Consider the following 10,499-nt stretch of genomic DNA (forward strand, 5'->3'; position numbering starts at 1 on the left):
CTCTCTCTCGCTCTCTGATTTCCAACTCTATCCACTGTCCTATCTCTCCATTAAAGGCCCAAAAATAAATATTTAAAAGCTTCTCCAGCTCCGTGTTACGTTTCCTATAGTGTAGTAAAGATCACTTTTTGTTTCCTTTCACTTCCTCTCTTTTCCTACTGCCCCTCCTTCAGTACACTTCCTGGTTTCTCACTCTCTCCCCTCCCCCTTGATTGGTTGTTGTTTGCACACTGTCATTCATTTATTAGATTGAATTCACCTGCCGACTCCAGACTGCACTCCCTTGCATTCATGTTTTTTCATCCTCACATCGGGCGGCAGTTCAACAATGCATGGATGTTCAATCCCATGTGTGTCTTCTGTTACCCTCATGATTTACCTAAATTGATGAAATAAACCTGTTACCTAAACTCAAGTCTTGTTGGATTCCTGCATCCTGACCCGATGCCCCCATGGTGACAGTACCTCAACTCTGAACCCTTCTTAACATATAGTCATACAACAGTTCACCTCTACCCAGTAATCCAACAAATATTTCATTCAAGTGAAAAAAAACATTCTGTTCTTTGACATCAGTTGATTGGCGTTTGTGAAGTTAGAGGTGTCATGATGTACTGTAAAGTGTAGCTGCCAATTTCCACATACTCCATGTGCGCTGCGGTCCTTCAGCGCCGTGCAGTACGCCTCTGTTTGCTGCCCCTCTAGTCAATACTCATGCTTCCACAGCGAGCGCCGCCGCGGTCCCCCCTACACTCCGTTTCAAATACGCTGCAAGGCTAGTTTTCGACGGAGCTCGCTGCAAGTTCTCGTAAAGCTGGACTGAATCGACGGACCCGGACAGGAAGTCAGACACAGAGCGGCGGGTCAATTTCAAAATAAAAAACAATATACGCACTCCTGATCGTATTTTAGGGGCGAGCGCAGGGGACACCCTGATGTCATCAAAGAAGACATGTTTTTTCACGCTTCAAGTCACCGTGAAGGGACTCAGGTTTGAGTCCACCCGGGGACGCTTTAGGGGAAATAAACTAGGATCCTCAAACTGCGGGAGTTTTCGAAAGGCAACTTTTCTATGTCCCAGCATAACAGGAACAAAGCACTCGGGTCGGACCGTTTAGTGTGAGCTCATCATTCATGAAACTTGGTTTTGTGTCATTAAAGATTCACTTGTTGTTGGAGATGATAATCCACCTCGAAATTTCTATAATCGTACAGCATGCGCCCGGCCTTAATAAAGTACGAGTACTCAGAAATTGAATTAAATTACAATCCTGGACGAGGTACTTAGTGAATTTTAATGACTACTAATAATCACTCCACATTTTGAATACACGTATAGCAGCATTAAGTGAAGGCAGGTCTTGTAATTAATTGAAGGCTCTTAACTCCCACACAGGTGTTTTCAATTAAACTGCTGATTAGACCTCCAGTTAGGTGGAGGTCAGGTTCAGCTTCAATCGGAAAAGAGAAATTAAAATCTGTTTTTTTTAAATCTGACATAAAGCTCTTCCTGGTGTGACAGTTGCTGTTTTTTTTTTTGTATTTCTTTGAACATTTTTCTGAAAGCCCCTTGCTGGGAGTTTTTCAGGTGCTGCCAGAAAGAAGAGACCACCTGCTTCTTAACAGCATGGAGTCACCGCTGATTTGGATATGCAGCATAACTCTGAGGATTTAAAGGTGTGATATGTTGAATAATTACACACAAATATCTCAAATAATTTAAAATGTGTTAGCCTTTATCTATTTTTTGTTGAGTACTTACATCACCTCAAATATTTCCAACAGTTATCAAAGCCAGTCAAATATCATTTTATAGTTGTAATGGCCTGTGTCTTTCGTGGGTGCCATGACAGACACAACACGTTTATTGTTGCCATGGAAACATGGATGTTACGTCAAAGGCCGCTGCATAAGGAGGCGGGAGCTGCTCCTGAAAGCTGTAGACTGTCTGATTTCGTTTTCATCGGGGTAGGGCGGAGTAGCAGAGAGAATCGCTCCCATGATTCCCCACCAGTCTTGACGTCATCTTGTGTTATTATTTTGATTGAGAGCCCCCTGGTGGTGGAATGTAAATACTGTGCATTTAGGGGAAAGACGCGTAAAAACTGTATCCTAGTTTTTGACGTCATTTGGTAATGAGGTCAAATAATCAGTGAGGATGTTGTTCTTCTTCTCTCTAGTCTTTAGGTGCGTTCAAATTGTCCCTCCTGTCTCCTTTCACTATCCACGTTACCTTAACCCAGGAAGCATTTAAGTGGCGGCCATGATAAGAGCCGTTCGAATTCTCTAAAAGTTAAGTAAAGGTGGGTCAATGCTTCCTTTATAACCTCCTTCAGCATAGGATACACTGGACTATCCTTTAGGAAAGGAGATGAGATATGCCGCCCCACAATTCCTTGCCGCAACATTTAAAGCTGACGAGGGTTTCAGTCTGCATTAGGTTTTGTTTTGTGTTTTGGTTTTCACCCTTGTCTCTGTCTTTCAGATCCTGCCCCTCTTGTCCCCGCCTTGTGTGTCAGCTCCGCCCTGATTACCCTCACCTGTGTCTCGTTGGTCCCTGATTGTCTGTGTATTTAATCCCTGTGTGTTCTCCCTCCTGTTGCCAGTTCGTTGTGTTCTCTCGTTTCAGCATTATTATTGACTTTGATCTTCGTGTATGACCCTCGCTGCTGTTTTGACCCTGCCTTGCCGAGCCCTCTGGATTTGTTTATCATTGCCTTCTCGTGTACCGAACTCTGCCTGGATTAAAGGACTGATTTATAACTCTCCCTCTGAGTCTGCGTTTGCTCCATACCGTGAGTCTGTGTCAAAAGCGAGTCGTGCATCCGACCGTTCACGGAAATGAACGTTGATCGGAAAGTGACACAGATGATGTTTTATTCAACATATTTCATTCACTTAAGAATGCTGTGCAGTTGTACATTTGTATGCTTAAAACATTATGTGTAGGCTATATCTTACATAAATGTAACAATTAATTTCATACAATCATTTATGTTGACTTCTGAGTGGACAGGAAGCTGATGGTTTCACTTTTCTTACTTGTAGTCTATATTTCTATTTATTTCAATCCCAACCTCGTGGTGATTAAGATTATTTCACCGGTAAGAAGGCACAGGGGAAAGCTTTTTAGATGCGTTTTTTGTAGTCAATTTTCAGAACATTGTAGTTTCAACACGGCAGACCCACGCCATTAACGTCCGCCGGCCCGTCACATTTAATGACGTCGGATTGTCAGAGTAACGAGATCGCCTTTCCCTAAGTCCTTCATGAATTCTCTTGACATCTTTTCTTGACCTCGTGACGTTTTCGCGTGGACAGTGAAAGGAGATAGGAGGGACAATTCGAACGCACCCCTTGACTAAAACAGCTTTTATACACAAGGGGAGGAGCCGGCCGTCCCGTCCATGTAAACACGGCCTGACAACAACACAGCCAGCGGGACTCGAGCTTCTCCCTCATTGTAGACAGTCATGACTCAGAGACACATTTACACAGGAGAGACTTGATTTCTGTTTTATTGCATGTTGCACATTCTTCCTTTAACGTTGAACTTTGTCAATCCTAAAGATATACAAGCTCCCTTTCAGTGTCTGCATGAGACGCTTTGAAAAACTGTATTGTAAGATTTTAGGATAACAGCTTTTCCTTTGCCAAGGAAATCTCATATGACTTAGTCTTCTTATATGTGTGGCTATGTAATGGGAAAATGATATTACTGTTTTCATACTTTTTACACTCCACAGAAACACATTACATCGCAGAAATTCACATTTCATTTGCAGTGTTGATTGCTTATGTGCTGCTCCTGCTCGGGTTGTCTTGGTAATGTCATATTAGGAGACTGAGTTTATCTGACTGTGAGATCATTCAGCGGCACATCTTATCAGACATAAAATCTGATTCATCTGTGTATGAATCTGGCCTGTACAAACATCAAACGCTAAACTGATTGCTTCTCTATCCAATCAAATCTTGGCACTGTCTCTAATACTGTTGTTTTTCTTATTCTGCCTCCTCTTTCTGAAGAATGTTAACATTTTGTAAATGTTATTCTAACCCGTGAGCGTCTGTGATGCATATCAACACTTAGCGGCTGAAGAAACAGACTTCATAAAACATGAAATTCAGGACCTGCAATAAGAAAAGATTTTGACTTCAAAGGTAGACACAACGTGAGGACAAATGGATGAGAGAGGCGCAAAAATCAAGAGCAATAGTTTTGCCTTAAGAAGAAAATAAATTCTAATCATGGAGCAACAAGGCCTCCGAGTAACACGTTTTGATTATCACGCTGATAGGTGGCCTACTGTGAGAGCTCACAATGAATGAGGCAGACCTCATGTTTAAATGTATATATTACTGAAAATAGAGGAGGGGGATGTGGGGAGAATCAGGAGAGGAATAACAAAGCAAGGTTGCTGGAGATAAAAAGGATGTCTGGATTGGGCTGTCTGAGAGAATGACAGAAAAATGTCGGTCTTTTCTGCATTTTGTGCCTCTCATCATGTCCTAACAGGGTTGTCAGGCTTCAGGGAGAATGGCGGGCTCCTTCATCTGCAGCAGCTGAAAGCCAAATCAGAAATCACAGAATACCTCCGCTCGCTGTGAGAAAAAAAAAAAAAAAAAAACCCGTCAAGAGCATCTCTTCTGCATACGGAGTGGCCTCGAGGAGGAGCGGCGACCGGAGAGGAGGAAGAAAAGGAGAGGAGGCTGACAGAAGAAAGGCTGTCAGAGTAAATGACGTGCTGTAAAGCTCTCACAGCATGTCCACAACAGACTGAATGACAGAACAACACGGCGAGGAAGAAACACATCTGTGAAGAGTGACGCTGAGATGAGAGAGATGACAACAAACACATTAATATGCATGAATTGTAACAGGATATCAACTGTCTTATTTTACTCAAATCTTGAGTATTTTGTAGGTGAAACAGTCTCATGTACGGTGGCCTTGGTGGGACATCTCAGGGTCAGCTTGAACTCAACTTATCAACAGGGTCCCTTTTTACTCTTAAAGATTTGTTTATATTCTAAATTGTTGAGTTCTGACTTTCTAAAGAAAAGTGTGAAGTCAAACTCCTTTTGTTGTTCTTAGCCGTGTGTTAACACTGATGGGATGGCTTATGTTTCACTCAGCAGTAACAAACCTTTTTGATTTTTGCGTAAATCACTCTCCAGGCTTTAGCCCTGCTGCCATTTAGGACGCAGGTGCGGACCCAGGGGTGTCTCCAAGTTATCCCAGGAGAATAACCACAAAATCGCAATAGCAATAGATTGGAAAGGGGAGAATAAACAACAAAACTGTATAGAGCCACAACAGGCTTCCTTAATGAAATAAAGCACTAAAGTGATTAACTAAACCACTGCTGCCAAGCAGCTGACTCAAAACCAAAATTGTCCAGGAGACCCAGAAAACATGAAACGAAAGGCAAAGGTTGCCCGGTAGACCTTTGATAACCCAAAAGGCTGGAGTCAGAACAAACTCTCCAGCACCCGAAGTTAAACACTGGGAGACCGGCAATTGACATCAAACAAACACAGAGTTCTGAGTTGGTGTTTATAGCTACACCGACAACTCGAGAAACCACAGGGAGAACCTCTAACTACCTCTGACGGTGAGATAATGAGTCAGTACAGAACACTGGAGATTCAGATATATGAAAACTCCCCACACCTGGGCTTAATCAAAGCCAATCAGTGTCACACACACCTGATTGCAGTGAGTTGATTCTCTCACCACTCTCACGGAGCAGAAAGAGTGAGTGCCCTCACACATACATGAAATAGCCTTAAAGTGGTCTAAAGGAAATGTTTACTCGCAACACAGTAGAAAAGACTGTCACATGATTGAAAAAATATTTATTTTAGCAATAAGCTGTGTGTGTTTTGGATGCCTGAGGGTCCTCAGAGTTTGATGAAGTCAAAGTGGGGGTCAGGAACCTTTGTGTTGTGGGACAACAGTGCTAACCAATGAACCACATTGAGGCCTGTAATACTGCAAGTACGACATTTACTAGTGCATATGAAAAGTATTTAAACAGGACACATCATGAAAAATCCACTCTTACAGTGTTTTTAAACATATATTTGTGTAACCTGAGTGTCTACTGACCCACAACATGTGAAATAAACCCATCCAGTCCTTTGTTTGTGGTCTGCATAAGTCTTACAACACAGAGAAAAATGCTCTGTTTCAAATTTGCTCTCCTTGTGATGTCACAGTGGGATTCTGGTAAAAAAGAATCCTCCCTGGTATCTCCACCCATGGACTCCACCCCCAGCCATTTTTATTCTCGCTAGTGAAGGCGTGATGTTAACCAGGAAAACTCAGGGGGGCTCATTGCATTTAAAGAGACACACACACCAAAACGGAGCGTTCTGAGAGAGCTGGTTTATACAGGGTCACAAACCTCCTCTGGTGCTTGATTCATGTTATATTTTGACCAAAGCACAGCACAGATGTTTCATTTAGACCACAGGGGGACTGTTTGAAAAGGTGGAGGAGGGGGATCATATGTCCTCTTTAACAGACAAATAAGGCTGGATTTTACTGTGAAGCTGTCATAGACAGTATATGTCAATAAAGAAGGTGAAAGGTGACAAAAATAGAAATATGTTTTTTTTTTCTTATTTATCCATCTTTTGGATACTTAATCAAACTTTCCAGACTGTGATTGAACTTGTACAGTTCTGCACGCTCTTTTGCACAGCGTGTATTCCTAATGCAGTTGCTCTTGGCGTGATGGAAAAGTGCCAGCTATGGACAGACTCAGTTTGTTTCCCCTATGAGAGTGTTTGGAGTCGTATTTATCAGCACTTACCAGTGACCACATGTACCACCAAATCAACCAGGGCTTACATCTGATATTATCCGCACAATGAACGATGATGTCTCAGATGTTAGCGTTAGCACTCGCCTTTGTGTGATGGATTAGGTCGCTGAAGGTCAAATCTGGATCCGAGAAGTGAAACTGTCCTAAATCCTGTGTGGAACATAAACTGTGAAGAAGACGTAGCCTCTGAGACTCACCACTCAGTTTGTGCATGTGCTCAGAAAAGAAAGGTTTCTGAGGGTGCTGCAGCTCCCCCGTACATAGGGCAATCAAGTCAATCGATATTTATTTATGCAGCGCCGAATCATGACAAAAGTCATCTCATGATCCTTTGCAAAACATCTCGGTAGACCTCACTCTTCCACATTGAAATGTACCACAGTAAGGTAGATGTACGAGTTGTGTTTGTCACAATAAAAAGGCGGACATTTTCTGCAGAGTGATGCGACTCGCAGCGGGTGCTTGAGGAACACATCGAGGTGTTTTGGAGAGTTTAGAGGCTTTTGAACGGAGACAGAAATGAAAGCTGTCAGGGTGATGATCATCATGTCAGACGAAGCAGCAGAGAGGCTTCAGTCCGGTGGAGTAGGCACGCCTACCCAAAGTGACCCAGACCTACCCATCAAAGAAATCGTCAGACTTACCAAAAATGTAAAGAAATAAAATTACAATTCAGTGTATAAGACGCACCTTGATATACATTTGCTTTTTAACATCTTTTCTCTGTCATGAGATCATAATGGTGCATTTGAAGAAAATGGTGGTATACTGTTCAGTAAATAAAGCTTGTGGAAAAGACGCCTCAGTTAAAGTTAAAGTTAAGAAAGACGAGCTGAGGTGGGCAGCGGGACTCGAGGGACGAGGACGAGGAACCATCACAACTTTCACCGCAGGCTGAGAGCTCAAATACCGTACTGTAGCGAGTAGAAGTGCAAACTCTACGAAGTTGGTTATAAAAAGAGTGACACAGCTGCACAGAAACGTTGTAAACTTGGCTGTACACAATGGAGATCGTAATGCAGGAGGACAGTCTGGAACATTTTCTCTCTGGGAGACTTCTAAAATCAGACTGTGCATTATATACTGGGGAGACTTCTATTCTGGATATTACGGTAATACAGTAACAGCTGCTGTATGTTTTTGTTTATTTTCAATATCTGATATATTCAGTTCAGATCTTTATTGTCCCTGGAAGAGAAATTTGATTTGCAGCAATGGACACAAAATTACAACAGATAAACAGACATAATACAGTGCAACACAACCTGATGAAATACAACCAAGAAATATAAAACTCACTGTTCGTTTAAGAAGTGTCACTCAAATGGTATAAATAAATAAATATAATAAATATAAAGTGCAATAGCGCTGCTTGAAAGTGTAGTCAAGGATTTAAAGATATATTAAAGGTCCCATATTATGCTTTTTCTGGTTTTATATGCTCTTTAGTTTGTTTTCCAAGTGTCCTGTGCATGTTTAGGCACATCTATGTGCAAAAATTCAAAGTCAGCTGAAACGCGGCTTCTCCTACGTCCTCCTGTTAGCTGTAGCATTAGCTGCATGTAACGCTCGGTTCTAGCCCCCCTCGATAAAAATTTGCCAGTCCGGCGTCATTGTCAGTGTGAGATCACTGATCTAATTGGGTTGTTGTTGCAAGCCCTGCAGCTCATGTTGAAATTTCCGAGAAGCGTGCTGAGCAACTGACTAATAACGACAGAGCGGATCGGCAGACCAATCAGAGCAGACTTGGCCCACGTGGGGTCTAACAGTGTGGGCTCAACAGAGTGTAGCTGATGGACTCAGAGCGGAGAGGGAGCAAGGAGGAGCAGTTCATGAAAACAGACACTTTTTTATGACTTTATCTATTGTGAACGTACAAAAGTAGGAACATAGATTAAATATACGAACCCCAAAAAGGGCAGAATATGGGCTCTTTAACATACAACACACATTTTGTTATTATGCCCTCCGTGGCATCTGCCTTCAAGTGAATATAGCTGAAAGCCGCGATGCTTTACATCCCTGTGAGCCTGTCTATACTCACTTTAACAGCAACTAAGGTGCTGTTGGCCCGAATGAAAATTGTGTCTACCTATATTTTGTGAGGCCTACCCAGTAATCACTTTCTGCCTACGCCAATGGTCCAGTCACAAACAGATGGCGTCTTTGAGTTCACATTTATTACTGGTTAGTTCTCTTTTTCTTACAGTGAAGGAGGTCAGCGATAGAAAGGTTTCTATTCTAATTCCTTCAATAATTTTCAAGAACCGACAACTCAAGAGAGAAAGCTCTTTTAGAGAAGAGTCAGAGCGAGGGAGCGTGTGAAGTGGAGACAAGAAACAGAAACACTTCCACATATGATCTGAATGTGCATCAATATCTTTGTATAAAGTCCACCCTTGCATTTCATGACCGCATCCTGCCTGCTCTGTATGTACATGAACCATGTTGAACTGGTCAAAGGTCCTCTCAGTCTCACATACTGAACATCCTCATGTTGTTTTTATGTTTGTTTTCATTTTTGTGTCCAAGTTGGCTTGGTGTTGAGCTGTTAAATTCTCTAAAATCAGTTCGAAGCACTTTTAAAATATAAAATATATCAAATCCTGCAGGTTCAGATTCAAGCACAAACTCAAGATATTGCAGATTAATTTAGAGTGTGACCTTCTCTAAACAGCCTGAAACATAACTGGGTTGATCATGCTTTGTCAGAGAGAGAGAGAGAGAGAGAGAGAAAGAAAGAGGGAGAGAGAGGACACATATTGCTTTGTCTCCATCGTGGTTCAAAGGTAACCATGACAGCAGCTTGTCCGTCATATGTAGCCAGTTACAAATCCATGCTGGATGAGTAACCACACACACACACACACACACACACACACACACACACTATCATTCTTTTTCTGGGGTTTTCATGAAGCAGGTGAGAATTATAGGCTGCAGAGGAAGGACCCTAAACGCAGACAGTCCAACGAGACAGGAAACTAAAGAATGAACACAGAAACGATAGAGAGGGAGGCAAACTGCGGGTTTTTGACTCTACATTGGTGTAACACTCAGGATACAAAATTTACTTTAACTAAAATATATATTTATAAATAATAAATTATCAAAAAAACAAGATGTAACAAATGAAGGTGTACCGGGCTAATGTAGGTTAGACTCTTGGAGCTGGTGGAGAATTAATTAAACACACGACACAGAATGTTGATAACCGCTTGTGTATTTCAAAGTTCAATTTGTAACAAATAACAAAAAAACACTTGAACTCAAGGAAAATACCACAATTAAATAAAAGAAAATAGGCCTTCAATTCACAGATTCTTAAGGGCACCTTTTACCCTCCATACAACATATACTAAATATTCTATTCATATAAATCAATGCACCAAACACATTACATGTACTTCAATTTAGTGTTATGTGTGTGCAGAATGTTCAAAGAATTCAAATGTTTATTTAGGTAGGGGAAATCCTACCACACCCTTTAACCAGACAGCCAGGCCTGAGGCCTGCCTTTTGAGGGAATCTTGAGTCTTTTGAAGTTGCTCCTTTAGCTCGCCATCTCCTTTGCTCCAGCAGTATGACCTGACCAGTGTTCAGTCCTGAAACATTCCTCCTCAGCAGCAGCACATCAGCTCCTCAAGGGCTTGAAGTCTCAGT

The sequence above is a fragment of the Labrus bergylta genome, chromosome 3, assembly GCF_963930695.1.
Source record: "Labrus bergylta chromosome 3, fLabBer1.1, whole genome shotgun sequence".
NCBI classification, from domain to species: Eukaryota; Metazoa; Chordata; class Actinopteri; order Labriformes; family Labridae; genus Labrus; species Labrus bergylta.